Source organism: Bidens hawaiensis, unplaced genomic scaffold (genome assembly GCF_021521415.1).
Source record: "Bidens hawaiensis isolate Kalapana, Puna unplaced genomic scaffold, B.hawaiensis_p1.1 tig00008947_1, whole genome shotgun sequence".
Classification (NCBI taxonomy): domain Eukaryota; kingdom Viridiplantae; phylum Streptophyta; class Magnoliopsida; order Asterales; family Asteraceae; genus Bidens; species Bidens hawaiensis.
This window is the reverse complement of record NW_027491651.1, coordinates 527,972-548,744: the sequence shown is the minus strand read 5'-3', so window position 1 is coordinate 548,744 and position 20,773 is coordinate 527,972. Positions and strand designations below refer to the sequence as shown.

The 20,773-nt window shown below is 34.8% G+C and overlaps 2 pseudogenes; both read left to right on the top strand.

The window, feature by feature from the left end:
* Positions 1–10,208: 10,208 nt before the first annotated feature.
* LOC143530535 (BTB/POZ domain-containing protein At1g21780 pseudogene) lies at positions 10,209–11,065 on the top strand (annotated as a pseudogene).
* A 537-nt stretch (positions 11,066–11,602) lies between these two features.
* Positions 11,603–15,671, top strand: LOC143530534 (BTB/POZ domain-containing protein At1g21780-like; annotated as a pseudogene).
* The last annotated feature ends 5,102 nt before the right edge of the window (positions 15,672–20,773 follow it).

Genomic DNA, 20,773 nt, shown 5'->3' with positions numbered 1-20,773 from the left:
AACTGAAATTTTGGGGTTATGAATTGTGGACAAGATTATAAATGGGCCTAAACAAAACTCAAGATATTAGTTCAAATATAATTTTTTTATGACAATGTGTGTGTGTGTATAAGTATATAAAAAAATTTAAAACTTTTTGGGCCTAGCAGGTAGTTGGGCCTATGGCCGTCGACCACCCTACCATAGGCATGGCCGACCCTGAATGAAAGCAAGTGATCCCTAGATGCGACACAAATTGTAGGTGATGGCGATGTGTTTTGTTGTTCTATGGCAACCGAGTTAACGGCCATTGGTAGGGTCGTGCTCGCCATCTTCAGTCCATCGGTTGTGTAAGGCCCCGTTACCGGTGCCCTACATTGTGTTGTTGGATTTACTCATAAACACAGTTCTACAAATCAAAGTTAATTAAAACCTTCGCGGAAATGTTAACTTCAGTCATTCGTTACAAAACATTTAATCTTTTCTTTAATACCATAACATAAATCGTCATATTAAAACATCATTTCTTACATCTTCAGAGGCCAGCCGTTCAATCCATGCCATGTGTCATCCTCATGCTAGCTTGTTAAACCTATTTACCTGCGTGCATACTAAAAGTCAGCTACGCTGAGTGAGTTCTAGTTAATCAGGCGACATCCAATACATACACATATCATACATACATACATATCTTAACCTCGTATAAATATCCATAAGAGGAACGCCACATAACATCTATTAAAAGAACCATGGCTATTGCTCATACTATATATATTCCCCATAGAAGGACACTCTGTATATATATTCTCCATAGAAGGACACTCTGTATATATATTCTCCATAGAAGGATACTTTGTATATATATTCTACATAGATGGACACTCTGTATATATATTCTCCATAGAAGGACACTCTGTATATATATTCTCCATAGAAGGACACTCTGTATATATTCTCCATAGAAGGACACTCTGTATATATTCTCCATAGAAGGACACTCTGTATATATTCTCCATAGAAGGAACATCCTATATATTTCCATAGAAGGAACATTATGCTTTCCATTAAAGGAACATTATGCTTTCCTTTAAAGGAACACTGTAAATATATTATCCGTAGAAGGAACTTTGTACATAACTTATTATTTAATATCCATATAAGGAGACAATCACTTTTCTTGGCAATACATGCAATATCCGAAGATCGTTCACGTACCGACAAGCAATCATCTTTACATCACAAACAATATTCAAATCTATATTTATACCCGGACGGTACGTGCAATATTCGAAGATCGTTCACGTACCGACAAGCAATCATCTTTACATCACATACAATATTCAAATCTATATTTATACCCAGACGGTACGTGCAATATCCAAAGATCGTTCACGTACCGAAAAGCAATCACCTTTACTTTACATACAATATTCATATCTATTTTATTAACCTGACAGTACGTGCAATATCCGAAGATCGTTCACGTACTGACGAGCTTTCATTTTCATTCAAGACATATATAGATAACATATAAATCATACAAGGCATATACTTATCAATTAAGGTAAGTGTATTAACTATCACATCGAGTATGCACACAGCCCCGAAAACATAACAATGAATAGGGCTAGAAACTCCCCTGAACTCGGTTACGTTCACTGTTGACGGTTACTCCTTCCGTGAGATGTGTACGGCTAACTGTATAACAATTACACATAACGATTAACTATCACTACCCATATCACGTTTCTAGTCTAACTATAGCCCACAACGATCAGGGGTCCGGGGGGCAGCGCCCCTGGCAGCGGGGTTCTAGGGGCGGCAGCCCCTAGCGGGGTCCAAGGGGCAGAGCCCCTGGCTGGGGTTAAGTTATTATTTAATTCGCTAACTAAATCTCTATTACGAATTAAGCCTGATTCGTGGTCTAATTCGTTATTCTGGTTCGTTATCCTCACATAACGAATTGGCAAGTAACGAATCACCTGATTCGTTACTTGATTCGTTATGCTAAATCGTTATCTGAACATCATCTGATTCGTTACCTTAGTATAGCGAATGAGCGTATAACGAATTACCAGATTCGTTATCTTATCTAACGAATGAATAGATAACGAACTAAGAGCTCATTCGTTATCAAGTCTCACGAATTTGGTCCCATTCGTTATGAACGCGTAACGAATTGGTCAATCATAACGAATCATCTATGTTCTTATCCAGACTTTGACTTGGGGTCAAAGTCAAAATCGTCAAGAACACTCAACAATCAAACTATATTAGATCTGTGATTAAATCTTCATTTCTTAACGAAAAATCATGATTTAGGTATCATTGGAATCGTCTAAGAAGCGCCTACAAACCCTAACCATTCAATCGTTCAAAACATCGGATTTACAGGGTGCGATTTATGTATATACATGCGGGTTTTCATACTAACGATTAACCTATCAATTTCAGTAAGTTTAGCTTTGATGGATTTGTTTTTACCATACTAGCACAGATCTATGATTTCTAGACTAAATCCGAACCTAAACGAACAAGTTCTCGATATAAACGTACCGTAAACGAGTCGAACTACGAACACGAGCTGGTCTTTGATGTTGCTTTGGTTCGTCACGACGATCTAGCACCAACAAGCTCGGGTTCTTGTCTCCGGATCGTGGCTCGGGTTATAGGATAATGTTTGTGTGTGTTTATCAAGGTGTAGGCTATATGGTGTAGAGATAAAAATGGAAAGGATTAGGGTTTAAGGGGTATTTATACTCCCTTAAGCCCATGGACCTAAGGCCCATCTTTCCTTTTTGGTCTATAACTAAATCCATCTACTTAGCCTACTTGAACCATCTTATTATTACGTCATCATTTCTCTACCAATTCTAGTAAACTTTTCCATCATTAACGAATAATACATTAAATATTATTCTTGGAAATTTCGGGATGTTACAGGTTGAGATGGGAACAAATGGTTCTAGCGCTAGTGTGGGTGTTGGTGCTGGTGGTGGTGGGAACTGATCATGGGGTGTCGGGTACGGGATTAAGGTTTTGGTAGAATCTGGTTCGTACATTGTTGCGGGTTCTCGCGATGGCGAATGAGAGTTTTTTGGGTCGTTTTAGGTGAAGGCTATCGCAGGTGGTGGTCAAGCTGGTGGTGGAGTTTGAGGTTCTAGGCCGAATATGACGACAAAAAGCAAGAGTTGTTGTTTCTCGATGGCACTCCATGTAGTCAGTCATCGACATTGTGTGTGAGGCTGATGAAGGCCCAAGTATTGACGAACAAGCCATGTTATATTTGGAGGCCCATGATCGTGTCTCCAAAGGTGGCCCACGAAAACGAGCATAACTTGGCCCACGAAGCTCAGTTTCAGGCCTATTACCAGTCAAATCGAAGCTTGAGACGAGGAGCCCATTGTGGCAAACTGCCCACGGCGGTTTGGCCCCTGTCCGAAGCCAAAAAACGCCTCCTAAATAAAGTTTTGGGCCTTTTTATCTTTTTTCAACACTTTTTATCTTTTTGTTTTTGGGTTTGCCCATTTTAGGCCCATTTCGTATTTGGAAGTCTTTTTATATGCTTGTAATGTAATTCCAAAAGTTAGACTTGAATTTTATAATAATTAATTTTCCTATTCATTTTCCCTGACCTTTGGGTGGGATTTTTAGAGTTTGGAAGTTCATCACGGTATTCGATTGAATCAACGTGATCGATCTTCATTCTCGTTTTACCGCTGCATGAGAGGCCAAGGTGGAAGGTGAGTAACCCAATGAAAACACCATTTGATTGTACCCTTTGAACGAGTTAGACTCAAAGATAGTTAATTCGTTGAGTGGATCAAGCTCCATAAAATAAGAACAAGAACATGACAAGTTTTGCAACAATTTTTTCTACTTTAATATCATACTTCAAATACCTTATATAAGCTACCATACCAACTGTAAGAAACTAAACACTAGCTACATGAGAACATGGTCGGGTTGAGAACATGCATGAATTGGGAATATGGCATGGCTACGTGGGTGAAGCAGTGGTCATCGGCAGTGGCAGAGGCAAGAATTTTTTTTATAGGTTCGGAATTTTTCGGTGTTCGATTTTTTTCCCGTCGTCAATGTTTTTGGGCCTGGATGGGCCGGGTCCCTAATTCGGCCAAATAAATAAAATGCATTATCACAACCATAAACAAGGTACATTGTAAACATTAAAATAAAATTCAAAGTCAAATTAAATAAAAATGTTTACATATTATAATTATTCCATATGCGTTTTCATGTATTGAAAACGAATCAAAAAATCTTCGACCGCGACAATGAGAAAGAACATATTTTCAATATAATAAATGCAAACATTTTTACAAAATGATGATGGAGGTAATCAAAATTAAAGGAATATATTCTTATGGATAAAAACATGGGGGCGGCGAGAAGAATTTGATTGGTCGAGTTTGTGTAATTGTACATTTAAAATTTTTTTTGGTGTTGTACTTCGTTTCAAGCTTCTTGTTAGACATTGGAGTCTTTTAATAATACTTTAGCTGCTAAAAATAATAAAATTAAATATAGGTCAATGATGACGACCATTAAACAAAATACGGTGCTACATATATTATTATAATTAAAACAATATTTTTCTGGACATCTATTTTGTGAGCGCAAAGAAATTGACAAGACTTCTCATAAATTCTTCTTTTCCATGATGCCCTAAAATTAAATGACATGCATTCAAAGCTTAAGAGAACGACATTGTTGTCTCTCTCTAAAATTCAAGTTTTTGTTTTTTCACCGGTGAATGGTGAAAGGTTTCCAGATATTTCGTGGCACTGGGTTGGTTCGCCGAAAAAGAATGGGTTCGCTCATTAAATCGTACATATAAGTTATATATAAAACCGAAAATGGACCGGGTTCAACCGAACCGGTGACTTGAATGTGGCTTCGCCACTGTCCATCGGGTCATATCATATTAGTGCTCTTTAAAACAATTATAAAGTTTTTGTTTGATGAGTTCCATATATATATATTCATTAGAAAATCATTATTTTTATTTTTCTGTTATTTACACTTTTAGTTTATTTCCTAATTTTAAACATTCTAGCTAGTTTTTATATCTTTAACTAGCTTTTGAACCCGTGTAATACACTAGATTTGTGAAATGTTAAAAAAAATAAGATAAATTATTTGAAAGAAAGAATAAAATTAAAGGTAAAATATACAATGAAAAAACCTAACCACCAATCAATCAATTATTAGTAATTATTAAATATATATATATATATATATTGGGAAAAGATCCAATACAATACCTTAACGTACATTATGTAAACAGATCCATTTTTTCACGAATCGATCCATGAAATCACATCCAACATCTCAGAATCGTCAATACATATCCAATCTATCATTGGTTCACTGAAAAAAACAGTTTTAGATGGTTAATCGATCAATTTTTCACTTTTTTTCACAAATACCGTTTTTGAGCGTTTAAGCTTTTGTGAGCGTTTTAGGCTTTTTGCCTTTGAGCGTCTCGCGTACCTACCGTACGTTAAGGCATTAGCGTACAATAACTGCACCATATATATATATATATAGGATTGATTTCTTTTGAGAACCATTTTGAGTTTTAAGAACTCGAAAGAACTCAACGTAACAATTTTTTTTTCGATTTTTTTACACATGTGTAATACGTAAGTGTAAGTGATGTACAAAAAATTATGGTATTTTTTTACACACCGAATCGACTTTTTACACATGTGTAACTAACGTTTAAACTTGTGTAATTATCGAAAATATTTATTCTCTCTTCTGCTTCATTTTTTAATTAAATTTAATCTCAACCACATATTTCAAATCATTTAATTAAATGTGTGGTTCAAAATTGAGTTCTTAAAGTTCTTAAAACTCACCATGGTTCTCAAAATAACCCTCTCCTATATATATATATATATATATATATAGGGTCATGTTATTCTACAAAGGGTCACAAAAATGAGAAGTGTAATAAGCCGTAAATAATTGACATGTGTCAAGTGTTGACCAAAAGGAAAAGGGTATAGAGGTAATTGTATACATTTTCTCTATCCACATGCAAGACACATGTTAATACCCCCATCATTTTAGAACGTCTATAACTTTTTCATATGATATTTTTTTTTAAAAAAAATTCATCATAATAACAAGCGTTTTTTTATCTTTAATATGAGTATGATTTTGTTATATAAAATTCAAAACAAATATTACGTCATTGTGTCTTTTCGCACACCATTGTGTCTTTTCGGTTATCATCGTATCTTTTTTTGTCATTGTGTCTTTTTCCACACCATTGTGTCTTTTTTCGTCATTGTGTCTTTTCGCACACCATTGTGTTTTTTCGCTTATCATTGTGTATTTTCGCACACTATTGTGTCTTTTCGCTTATCATTGTGTCTTTTTTCGTCATTGTGTCTTTTCGCACACCATTGTGTCTTTTCGCTTGTCATTGTGTCTTTTTGCTTATCATTGTGTCTTTTCGCACACCGTTGTGTGTTTTCGCTTATCATTGTGTCTTTTTTCTTCATTGTGTCTTTTCGCACACCATTGTGTCTTTTTTCGTCATTGTGTCTTTTCGCACACTATTGTGTCTTTTCGCTTATCATTGTGTCTTTTCGCACACTATTGTGTCTTTTCGCTTATCATTGTGTCTTTTTTCGTCATTGTGTCTTTTCGCACACCATTGTGTCTTTTCGCTTATCATTGTGTCTTTTTTCGTCATTGTGTCTTTTCGCACACCATTGTGTCTTTTCGCTTATCATTGTGTCTTTTCGCACACCATTGTGTCTTTTCGCTTATCATTGTGTCTTTTTTCGTCAATGTGTCTTTTTGCACACCATTGTGTCTTTTTTCGTCATTGTGTCTTTCCGCGCACCATTGTGTGTTTTCGCTTATCATTGTGTCTTTTTTCGTCATTGTGTCTTTTCGCACACCATTGTGTCTTTTTATCTAATACATAAAACACAGCTTAATACATGTTACACAATAACTTGAAACGTAAAACACAATGGTGAATACGTATAACACAATGACCTAAAACGTAAGACACAATGGTGAATACGTATAACACAATAACCTAAAACATAAGACACAATGGTGAATACGTATAACACAATGACTTGAAACATAAAACACAATGGAAACAACATATTACACAATGACACAATGAACAACAAAAAAACACAATTAAAAAAACCCATTAATTTTTTTTATTTTTATATAACAATATGATACTCGTATTAAAGATAAAAAAAACGCTTATTATTATGGTGAATTTTTTTTTAAAAAATTATGTCGTATGAAAAAGTTATGAAAATTTTAAAATGATGGAGGGAATTGACATGTGCCTTGCATGTGGAGAGAGAAAGTCAACAAAGGTGGGTTATTACCTTCATGCCCTTTCCATCAATTTTTATTTATTAAATCAATCTCAGCCATTCAAATATAAGATCAATGGACTAAATTCCTTCTCACCCTTCTCATTTTTATTGTCCTTTGTATTTTAACTTTACCCTATATATATATATATAGCAATTGAATTAAACTTACATTGTTCCTAATAAACTTGTAATTCTCCAATATTTGTTATAAAAAAATATAGAAATATCATTTGAATGATCTGGATATTGGAGGTTCTACAATTAAAAAAAATTATACATCGAAAGTATTTAGGAAAAATAATTCAAATATATATATTTAGGTAAATCATGAAATTATGTTTAGGAAAAAGTATTATAGCTCACATGTATATTTTTAAAATAATTCAATTTTATATGTATATATTTTTTAATTTTGGTATCAAATTATATTTAGTATTCTTAAAAAAATATTAACCATTAATTATTAATTTCAAATTCCATAATTTTGGTAGTATATATTTTATTTGATTAATGGATTTATTTACCTAGAATGAATGAGAGAAAATATGAAGATTTTTGAAGGGAAAAATATATCAAGAAAGAATATGGGCAGTATTTTAATTTATTAGAAGAGTAGGATAGGATTATCAGATTTTTGTGACCTATCTATTCAAATAAATAAATTTTAAATTTTGAAGTTATAATTTAAAAGTTTTTATTATATTTAAGTTTTAGAATTTTATAAAATTAAATACTATTATTTAACTCCAATCTAGTTTTGAGAAAGATAGTAAGAATCCGACCCATATTTCATAAGTGTGAAAATTTTACTCCATATATAAAAGCTTATGTTATCAAATAAAATTTAATGTGATTCTATAAAGATTTCTCAAGATACGGTTATATATCAAAACCTTTTTAATTATATATACCCCTTATATAATTAAGAAAATAATATTTAGTTTGGTGTAGGAGTAGATGGGGACGAACATGGTGGTAGAGACTGTATCCGGAAACTGTGATCTCGTTTCCGAGCCTTTTAAAATGGGCATGTGGAATTGGTATGTATTAGTCGATCTCCCTAGCTGGCTTTTGTAGTTTATTATTATTATTATTATTAATAATTGATTGATTTGGAGGTTATGCATGCATGAATTAGGCAATTAACAGTCGTGCAGAATGGCTATGATCCGCATGTGTATATTTCTCTGTCTCCCAAGACCTCTCTGCTATCCAAAACACAGCCGCCTTTAGCCTAATTCACCTTACGACTCACCACTGGATCCGGAACCAACAAACAAGTGTTTTTCTCACCAGGTATATGTATTAACTAATGATTATATAGTATAGAAGTTTATGGATTCGTTATATTTGATTTCAGGATTATATAAAAAGTTTTTATAGGGTTTCAATTAATTTATGAGTTTCTGTATCATCAATAGTTTAGTAAAGGCGTCGTCGATCATAAGGATATAGTTTGATGAAAAATCTTCTATTAGATAACCTATTAGGGGTTTGCGATCAACCGACACCTAGGGGGGGGGGGGTCGGAGTGACGGTATTGGTTTGGACTTTGGTTAGTTGCGCTATCGTGACAACTCCTTACGAACCACCACCGGCTAGCCTAAGCCCATCCAAATTGGTGTTTGAATGGGTTGGAGTGTTTCTGAAAGCTATCTTTTAATTTGAATTTTGAATTCCTATTATCTCTGATATTATTATTATTATTATCTAGTTTCCGAATCTGTAGGGAGTTGATCGACCTTTTGTTTGCTTATATGATATTTCTTTCAAACCTTGAGTTTGAGGATTATCTGGATAACATGAAATTTGGCCATTTGAAATTGTATACGAAAAAAAACTGAAGTCGTAACTTAATATATAAAACCATTCAAAATGTTTCTAATTAGTTTTAAGGTTTTCTTTTTAATGAAATAAAATTCCGGGAAAAAAATCATTTTAAAAAATCTAAAACATCGCGGTGGCCCTATATTATTGCTCATAATTTTTCTAGGCCAAGAATTTGATCCTAAGACCATGTTTAGTGGTTGCCAGATCATCTAAAGTCGGCGTCAAACACCACTTTGGAGAGAAGGAGAGGGGCTCTATGGGTGAGGTGGGGTTGGGGAGGGGACGGTACTTCAATGACGGGCGGGAACGCTTACGTGATGGTAACGCAAGGGGACATGGGGTCACATGTGTTTTTCCAACCAATGACATTCACCAATTCATTTTTTTATATTAAAAAGACATTAACTAATAGATGTATTGTTAGTTAAACCATTACGTGGAAGGAAAAGTTAGTTATGCTTACGTGATAGTAACGTAATGATTTGTTAGTGAAGGTCCCTCAACAACACATGGTCTAATAACGTCTTGTTTCTCATTTGAAGAAATTTTTTTATTTGCTGTTTGGTTCATTCAGATCTGAATGAGTCAGATCTGATGAGCCACTGTCCCATTCAGCAACAACAACAAGTCTGAATGATTCAGACCTAATTTTAAACATTCAGATGTTTTTCTGTTTGGAACCAAACAGTCTGAAGTCTGAATGAATCAGATGTTTACATCTGAATGGTTCCATTCAGATGTAAACAAACAGCCCCTTCTTTAGAATTTACCAACCGAATTTTGTTTTAACGGGGTTTCCTAATACATTGTTCTTTAATTGTGAAGTTTTCAAGAGACTTCTTCGGACATTTGAAGACTTTGTCTGGCCTATTGAGTCTTATATTTCTGGTAGCTTCATCATTGAAGTCGAGTTTCTGGACCTGCGGGTTCATTCTGCAAATGTAAGCATCTTAATTTAATGACAACTCATGATTAAATGTTGAATCATACAACACAGATCATTAATTCAATTGTTTTATAAATTCAAATCGGATCAAATTGCCATATGTGATATTATTGCAGGGATATGTAGCAAGTTCAGTATGGCCAAGTAATGGAATGCTGAAATTATCAACAGCTGGAGGCTCTCTTGGTTGTCTTTCCTGCATGCTTCACGAGTCAATTTATGCTGATGTCACCATTAACACGTGTGACGGCTCCTTGAAAGCTCACAAAGCAATTCTCTCTGCAAGTTCTCCGGTCTTTCACAGCATGTTCCAACACAATCTCAAAGAAAAAACATCATCCACCATTGATATCCAAGACATGTCACTAGAATCATGCACCGCCCTTGTTTGTTACTTGTATGGAACCATAACACACGAGAATTTTTGGAAGCACCGATATGCACTTTTAGGTGCCGCAAATAAGTATGCAGTTTCAAGGTTGAAGAATATATGTGAGGAAAGTTTGTTAGAAGATATAAACACGGTTAATGTTCTAGAGAGGCTGCAGGAAGCTTGGATTTACCAGCTTGATAAGTTGAAGAAGGGGTGTTTGACTTATTTGTTTAACTTTAGGAAGATACGAGATATTAAAGATGATGTTAACGAGTTTATTAAGACTGCAGATAGAGAACTAGTTCAGGAGATGTTTCAAGAGGGGCTTACCAGCTTAAGCACTTAGGATTATGGTGTATGTTTTTACTGTTTCGTTTCAGTATGCGTAAACTTTTAACTTGAAGTTGAAAACATAAATGAGGTATGTTAGCATGAAAGTTTGGAATGTTTGATGGTTGCAAACTGTAATCTTGTTGGTTTTTCTTTAATGAATTCTACCTTCATTATAATTATTGTAGGTCAGTGAAGTTATTTTTAGTTTTATTTTATTTGTTATTTAGTTAGCGAGACTCTGCTTGGTAGACAGGTCGATTATTAAGGGCTACAACTTTCATATTGTAATTTATTTTACTAATTTTAAACATTTTAATTTAATTTATTAATATACTTATTTATCATACTTTATCAACTTACTTATTCAAATAAATAAATTTTAAGTTTTTAACTTTTGAAATTCTAACTTCTAAGTATTATTATTTAGCTCCTATAATCCAATCTTTTTTAATAGCGTTTGGAACTACCTTCAATATCTTAGTGATTTTGACGCGCTAGGTAGGACTCACTCATTCCATAAACCCCTTAAGTCAGGTTTTGAATGATCCATACATCCAATCTAGTTTTGAATAAGAGTGTGAAACATTAACTCCAAAATCTTATGTTATAAGTTAAAATTTAATCTGATTCTATGAAGATATACGCTTATATATGATGATAACCTTTTTATATATACCTCTTATATGAGTATAAGCATAAAAGAAAGTATTTAGCTTGGTAGAGTCGTAGAAGTAGAAGAGAAGGAAGAAGATGATGGTAGAGACGGTATCCAGATTGGCTCAATGGAAGTTGACGATCGAAAACTTCGAATATTGTTGGCTCAGTTCAGAATCATTCAAACTGGGCATGTGGAATTGGTATCATTTATCTCCCTCCATACTAGCTTGCTTTTGTAGTTTATCATTAATATCATTACTATTTCCTGATTGATGATAAGGAGGTTATATATGCATGAACTAGGCAAATATCAGTGGTGCAAAGTGGCTATCTGTATATTAGTTTGGTTCCGCGGCCCTCCTTGCTATCCATAGAACACCACCCTTTTGCCAAATTCATATTACGACTCGCCACTGGAGCCGGAACCAACCGATTACAACTGTTTGTCTCACCAGGTTTATCTTTATATTTATGATACTTTTCAACTTATAGAACTCCCCTTGATTTTGTTTCAATGATTTTTGAATTTATATTTGATTTCGGGATTATATAACAAGTTTTTAGGGTTTGTTAGTTAATTCACGAGTTTGTGTATCAGTAAACTGATTTAGTAAAGGTATTAGAAGTATACAGTTTGATGAAAAAGCTGCTATTAGATAACCTAGGGGTTTGCAATCAACCATGCATCAGGGCCGCCTTCGAGAATCATTAAAAATTTTGGGCCGAGGGCTAAATTTTTGGCCTTAACAGAAAGGGTTTATTTTGTTGAGTTTAAACAACTAAATTTTTAAATTAAAATAGGCTTAAATGAGTTGATTAATTGGGCTTAAATATTCAAAATAAATATTTTTTTGCATAAACTATATATAAATTAAAAAAAAGTTGGGGCCTACCAGGTGATCAGGCCGGTGGCCGTCGACCACGTTGTTGTCCTTTAAAGCCTTAGCCAACACTGTCGTGCATCATGACAGGGATAGGACGGTATTGGTTTACAGTGACGAAACTTGGACTGAGGCACCAGAGGGGCCGAGCTCAAAATGTATACAACATTTCACAAACGAGGGGGGCCGGGCTCAAACTTCGGGCCAAAAAAGACTAAACTTACACTACGTATAAAAATTTTCGGCCAAAAACGGGTAAATTTACACTATTGCGCAAAAAAATAGAGGAGCCGGGACCACCTGGGCCTCAATGAAGCTTCGCCCTTGTTGGTTTGGTTAGTTGCAGTATTGTGGCAACTTTCTTTGCACATGAAAATGTGATGCATGAGCTTTGGGTGTGAAGGCAAGGGAAGTGGGGCAACATGTTACAACCCATCACATTTAATTACCCATTCATTTTTTCATATTAAAAAAAGATTAAAATAATAACGGTGTTGTTAGTTAAAAATTACGCATTATTTATGGAAATGTTCGTGAATGCTCCTCAACATGACGTGGCAGTGTCGTGATGGTACTTTTTGTTAATGAAAGTCGCTCTAGTACACATGGTCTAATAATATCTTGTTTCACATATGAAGAACTGTTCTTATTTTACTTATCATGGTCCATAATATTCAGACTTTATCAACTAGTCTTCGCTTACTTTTCTATTAAAAGTGACAATCTTGTTTTAACGGGGTTTCCTAATGCATTGCTGCTTAAAGTTTAAGTTTTCGAGACACTTCTTCCGACATTTGAAGAGTTTTTCTGGATTATTCAGTCTTGTATTTCTGGTAGCTTCATCATTGAAATCGAGTTTCTGGACCTGCAGGTTCATTCAGCAAATGCAAGCATCTTAATTTCATGACAACTCATGATTAAATGCTGAATCAAACATCACATATCAATTCATTTTTTTTTAACTCAAATCGGGTCAAATTGTCATATATAATTTTATTGCAGGGAGTTGAAGTAAGTTCAGTATGGCCAACTGAAGGAATGCTGAAATTAGAGGTGGCAATTTGAGTGGGTTGGGTTGGATTTGAGTGATGGGTCAGGATATGGGTCAGTATGGATTTTTAAAATAGAGGGTTAAGATGGATATGGGTCAAGATGGATAAAGCAAACCCATCTTGACCCAAGTTAAGGTTGACATACAAAAGGTTTTGAAAACCCCTCAAAAAAATATTCATAAAAACTATTAAAAAAATAATAACTCAAAATATAAATAAAAAACACAAAATGTAAAATAACTAAAATGTTTCCCCCGTCATCCTTGTTCATTAAAAAAAAACCGTTTTGTACCGATTCAGGTTCGAGTTTTTCGGGGTTTTTTTCGGTTCGGTTTTTTTTTTTTCCATTTCGGTCGGTTTCGGTATTTGCTCGGTTTCAATGATTCGGTTTCGATTTCTCAGTTTTTTCGCTTTCATTGTTGTTTTGTTTTAGTCAGTTTTTTCGGTTTCATTTCGTTTTTTTTTGTTTCGTTTCGATTCATTTTGTTTTATTTTGGCCGGTTACGTTTCAGTTTTTTTGTTTCGTTTTGGTAAGCTTTTTGATTGCATTTCGCTTTTCTTTGTTTCGTTTTGGTCAGTTTTTCGGTGTCATATCGATTTTTTGTATCGTTTTGGTTGTTTTTCTATTTCGGTTGAGTTTCGTTTCAGTTTTTCTGTTTCGTATTGGTCGGTTCGGTGTTTTTGATTCGTTTTTGATTCGGTTTTTAAATTGCATTTAGTTTTTTTATGTTTCCTTTTGGTCAGTTTTTCAGTTTCAATTCAATTTTTTTGTTTCGTTTCGGGTCGTTTTTCCAATTTTAGTTCAGTTTTGTTTCAGTCTTTTTTATATTTCAGTTCAGTTTCATTTCGGTTTTTTTTATTTCGTTTTGGTCGGTTCAGTGTTTTTGTTTTGTTTTGGTCAGCTTTTCAGTTGCATTTCGCTTTTTTTTGTTTCGTTTTAGTCGTTTTTCTATTTCGGTTCAGTTTCGTTTTAGTTTTTTTGTTTCGTTTTGGTTGTTTTTCTATTTCAGTTCAGTTTCGTTTCGGTTTTTTTGTTTCGTTTTGGTCATTTCGATGTTTTTGTTTTGTTTTGGTCAGCTTTTCATTTGCATTCCGTTTTTTTTTTGTTTCGTTTTGGTCAACTTTTCGGTTTCATATCGGTTTTTTTGTTTCGTTTTGTTCATTTTTCTATTTCGATTCAGTTTTGTTTCGATTTCGGTTTCATATCGGTTTTTTTGTTTCAGTTTGGTCGATTCGGTGTTTTTGTTTAGTTTTGGTTAGCTTTTCGGTTGCATTACGCTTTTTTTGTTTCGTTTTGGTCAGTTTTTCGGTTTCATTCCCATTTTTTTTTCTCGTTTTGGTCGTTTTTCTATTTCGGTTCAGTTTCGTTTTTGTTTCGTTTTAGTCGGTTCGGGGTTTTTGTTTCGTTTTGATCGTTTTTTGGGTTTCGAATGAGTTTTGTTCCGCACGTGATAGTTTGAGTAATTTGAATTAGATAAATTTTGGATAACTTGGGTATTTTGTTTTGACCCATTTTAACCTATAAATGAAACTCACTTGTATATTTACAACCCATCCTGACCCACTTGAATAATTTTTATGATCCATTCTAACTCATTCTACTTTTAAAGTTTATCCATCTTGACCCAAAACAATCCACTTGGGTTGGGTTTGCCACCCTTAGCTGAAATCATCAGCAAGTGAAGGCTCTCTTCGGTGTCTTTCTCGCATGTTTCACGAGTCAATTAATGCTGATATCACCATTAACACGTGTGACGGAACCTTAAAAGCTCACAGAGCAATTCTCTCTGCAAATTCCCCGGTCTTCCACAGCATGTTCGAACACAACCTCAAGGAAAAAACATTATCCACCATTGATATCCAAGATATGTCACTAGAATCTTGCACCGCCCTCGTTTCTTACTTGTATGTAACCATAAAAAAAAAGAGGACTTCCGGAAGCACCGAATTGCACTTTTAGGCGCTGCAAATAAGTATGCGGTTTCAAGTTTGAAGGATTTATGCGAGGAAAGTTTGTTAGAAGATATAAGCACGGATAATGTTCTTGACCGGCTGCAAGAAGCTTGGCTTTACCAGCTTGATAAGTTGAAGAAGGGGTGTTTGACTTATTTGTTTTACTTTGGGAAGATACATGATATTAAAGATGAAGTTAACAAGTTTTTTAAGAGTGCAGATAGAGAAATAATTCAGGAGATGTATCGAGAGGGGTTTACCGGATGGAAACCGGCTTAAGCGTTTTCGATTCTGGTGTGTGTTTACTGTTTAGTTTAAGTGTGCATAACTTTAAACTTGAAAACATAAACAAGGTATGTTAATAGGAAAGTTTGGAATGTTTACTGGTTGCAACCTGTAACAATTTTGGCACATTATTTGCTCATTATGCAAATTATAACATCATAAAAATTTGTATATAATATAACATTAGAATAATAAAGTAATGCAATCAATACTCTTATGGTTAACATAACAACAATATGCAAACACTTATTTCAAACTAATGCCAACAGTAGCACCATTTCTTACACCATCCTAAACCTCTATCTTCACCACCATCACCATCACCATTAATATTAGGCCATGTGTAGTGGAGGGGCTACAATTGGGGGCGAATTGTGACACGTGACGCCCAGTCAGCAAAGGGGGCGAATTTGTTTTTGGGTGTGATGGTGTAGGGGCTATAAGTTGGGCCCACAGTATTTTTTTTTTTATTATTTTCTATTTATAACTAAACTAAACAAATAAAAAGCAATTTATTTAAATAATTAAATGAAAATGCATTAAAATTAAAAAGAAATACAAAAAAATTAAAAAACATAACTAATAATGCATTAAAATTAAAAAAAATACATAACTAAAAATATTAAAAAACATAACTAAATAACATACTAATATCCATAATATTTGCGCATTTTTCAATTCGTTGTCATTGCAATAATGCGGCCTCTTCGTGTAACCCGGCCGCTTTGAGAGATTCGTATTTTTCACTCAATTCCCGCAATTCCAACATTTGGTCAATCTTTTCGTGTTGTTTGTTGGTTTTGTTCATGACATCGTTGAGTTCCTCGACACATTTTTTTTGTTTTTTGATGATTTCTCTCATGGTAGCGGCGACTTCCATGAGTGTCGGTTGGTTCGGGTTGTTTGTAGGATTCATTTTGCTAATTTTTTTAAAGAATTTGTGTATGAATTGTGTATGGAATGGATATGAAATGGAGAAGAAGCTGTATGTTTATATATATATATATATTTATTGTTTAAATTAATTTATTTTTTTTAAACATTTGACCGTTTACCAACGATCATATTAATATAATAATATTATTTTCTTCTCCACCCCGGCGACAAGTAAACCCCGCCCCTGCCCCTTTTCGCCCAAATATCGCCCCCGGGGGCGGTGTTCTCGCCCTTTCTCGCCCCCAACTCTCGCCCACTACGTTTGGCCTTAGCGGGACTTTGTTGAGACCTCTCTCTGTCCATGACTCCATCATCCCTTGGTTCACCACCGGGAATACCCCTATCCTGCTCCATAGGGCCCGGCACAACATCAAGATCGACCCCTTTGTCTAGTTTGATCACCACCACCACCACCACCACCGTAATCTGTAATTCTGGTGAGATCATCGTCCCCATGGAGATTAAAAGCAGTGACACTGAAATAATCTAGTCTATTCATATCACGCACAAATTCTTTTCCCCTTTTGCTGCAAGCTTTTTCAACAATAATGATAGTAAAGGTATCTGAAACATCGGAATCGTTGGAATCCCATCTTCCAAATCTCGCAACAGCCTTCTTTGGATCTTCAACTTTTGAGCGACTTGGGGACGACGGCATGAGTAAGCTACCTGCACCGTTATCTAGCACTTCAATACCCCGGTCAAGTTTTTCACCACCACCACCCTGTAGGACAATCTCATTCCTGCTTCTTTGCCCCTATTGGCGGATATATAAAGTATACGAAAATATATAAACAACAAACTGATATGATAATCTTGGATCAATCGAATTTATATAGATTAATCTTGGTGAATACAAATGAGTTACAAGTGGTCCTTATATAGGCAATGAAAGTGGCGGTTAATACAGTTATAACCGTTAATGACGGTTATAACAGAATTATTAACACACTTATCAAAACCATAATTTAATAATAATAATAATAATAATAAATGTACTTATAATAATTTTACATACATAAGATTAAATAATGTTTATAGTTAACTAACAGCCCCGCCATGACTAGTTAATTTTAATAATTTAGTTGATTTCTTTGCTGCCATTATATATTTCACAAGTCAACTAATCCATTAATCCGCGTAGACACCTACCTTTGATTTGGTCTTGCAGATAAAATATATGTTAAAATAAACAAGTTGGTGACCTCGTGCGCTGCAGTTCGAACTTGATTTTCATAGGAATTCGAACACCTGCACCCGAAAAAATCCTAACACTTTCTGTGTAGTTGCGCTTAGGGTTTTGGTGACGTATTAACCGTCATAATATAAAAAAAATGTCCAAAGTCTATGGATCGAGATTCTTAATCACAAAAAACCTTGATCTGTATTGACTTCTTGAATCAGTCTTACTTGTCTCCACAACTAGCTATCTCCTGTCCGCGTTATCCGCCTGCCTTTGTAGGTTATTGTAAAGTTAGAATATTTACTTGATAAGGTTTGGTCTTTAGAATAAAATGAAACATTATTAACCAACGTAACTTCTTAACCGAATTAGGGTTTATTCTTTGAGTCAAGTGATTTCAATGTATGATCTAACTTCACATTCCATGACGTGGTGCTTGCAGTCTCAGTCCATACAAGCCTTTTGTCAACTTTAAAACCTAGCTTCCCTTTGCTTTTGGTTCTTTAAACCCTTCTTGTTCTGAAACATATACTTCTTTTAGTACTCCATGTCAAGATGCAGATTTACATCCAGATGATGTGCTTCCCAATTGTTGTAGGCTGCTAGTGTTAAGATTAGACGAGCGTTTTCTATACGTGCTACTAGTACTAAAACTTCGTCAAGCCTACTCCATGCTGCTACACGTATCCTTTTGCTACTGAACGAACCTTATGATTTATGATTTTCAACTTGCATCTCTATTATAGTCAACAATTGTAAGAAATACAATAAATATACATGATATTGTTAATACAATAAGAAATATGGTCTAAACAAAACATGTTTTTAGAAAAATTGATTACAATAGCAACTGTTACATATAATGAAGAAATATATTACAAGAAAAAAAATCTCTGTGTACGACATTTGTTGTTTTATTGGCCAGTATACCGTTTTTATAAAAATCGAAATCTTTAGACCGTTTCTACTCGTAACTCTTGATAAGACGACATATAACTGTCCACTTAAGAAAATTGTGTATTTCAAGAACAAATCAACTCTGGATAGTGATTGGCCTTGCTTTTGTTTATCATCATATATAGCGGGAAAGCCGGGGACAACTGAGATTCATGTTTTGAAAGGATCGGATACCCTGACTAGTGGCTAGGCAAAGTAAAACGGGGAAAATGGAAACCAAATACCGGGTGTGTTGATAAAGAATACAACCCCCCCCCCCCCCCCCCCCCCCCCGTTTGGAGGTTTTAGTAAAACTCAATATCAAACTCTTTTTAAACAAGCCAAGAAGAGTCCTGGAACTTATTCATGTGACTTATGTGAACCGATTTCACCGCCAACACAGATGGGTAACACATATATGTCTTTGCTTATCGATGATTCACAAGCTATTGTCAAAGCTATGATATATTATGCTGACTCGTCGTCCCATAATCACCTCAACAAAATGGTTGACTAGTCAATTATTCACTGTTCTTGACTCCACAGTCCATCCCTATGCAATTGTATTCTATTCTTGTCTTGTGTCAACATTTTCGGTGTTTTAAAGATACTACGAATCAATACGCTCAAGATTTCCATATTCACATTCACACGTCCGGGTTTAAGATTGATGAAAACTAGTCCATAACCTAAAAATCAAGAAACAAATAATTAAGGTTGTTTGTATTCATTTCACTGCTAAGAAAATGAAAATGGATTTGTAAAATCCCGAATTAAAATCTTCAAGTAGATGACAGAAACGATTAATGTAAGCAACCTATCAAGACAATCAGATACATCATATTATAACAAACAACAATAGAAATTATTTATAGCAGATCTCAAGTTCAAAGACATGGTGACATAGAAACCATCACTTCAAATTATTTTCCACAAGTCCAATAACAACATCCACTTCTCCCACCATCCTATTACCACCAAATTACATCCACAACCACCATCACTTTCCAGCTCCAGTTTCTCAACAACCACCTCGCCACCACCATTATCATTGTCTTGCATCAATCTAGGGTCACTGCCACCGTTACCGTCCACTTGCGGAGACACGTCACCACCACCATAACTAGTGATGCTAGCGAGATTATTGTCTCCATGGACATCAAAAGCAGTGACACAGAAGTATTTGAGTCTGTCCATGTACTCATCATCCGTGTCATCAAAATAGTCATGATGATAAGCCCAGGAGCAACTCTTACTAGCTCTTTGTCTCTTAAACCGCGATCCAACCTTCAACTTATCTTTCTCATTTCCGTCTTCCATTAGTAAGTCATGATCGCTACTTTTATCTAGCTTTTCAACACCCCGATCAATTAGGGCAATCTCGTCCCCGCGTCCTTGCACAGGCATGCCAAATTTAGTTTATATCTTGAATTGACATCAATTTGCTACCCTTAATTATATTTTTCTGGAGTCAACTAGTCCAGTACTACGCGTAGATTAGTTTGTAAGGCTTCGCGAAGGCACACATATCAAGATTCAAGAATATTGTCACATTTCCAGAGACTCATTTTTTCTAGGTAGTTTCCTTTGAAAAAGTATAGTACCGTGTGTTTAAAAAAGAGTGCATTTTTTTACATTAAAGGAGTTGAAATATATTTGAACATTCATTTTAAATAAGATAACTAGCAAAACTAGTGTGTGTTTATCTGCATGTTGCGGTGTACATTGAAATGCAGACAAAAAAACATGTCGCAACGGTATATTAGGAAATTCTAGAAAGTCATATAAAAATGAATGTTAAGCAAACTTTAAAAAGCCGTTTAACGAAATATTAAACCGTCAACTTTAGATAAGTGTGGTTTTCCAGCTAAATAGGGAAATATTAACGTGTGTATATTGTACATAAATGAGAGTGCAGCATGTGACAAGTCGTCTCCCATGAGGCCATGAGGGGAGGGATTGCTTGAATATAGACCCAACAACGTTGCATTTCGTGGGATTGTGGGAAGATCAACCACTCCGGTGTCGTTAACAGTACAAT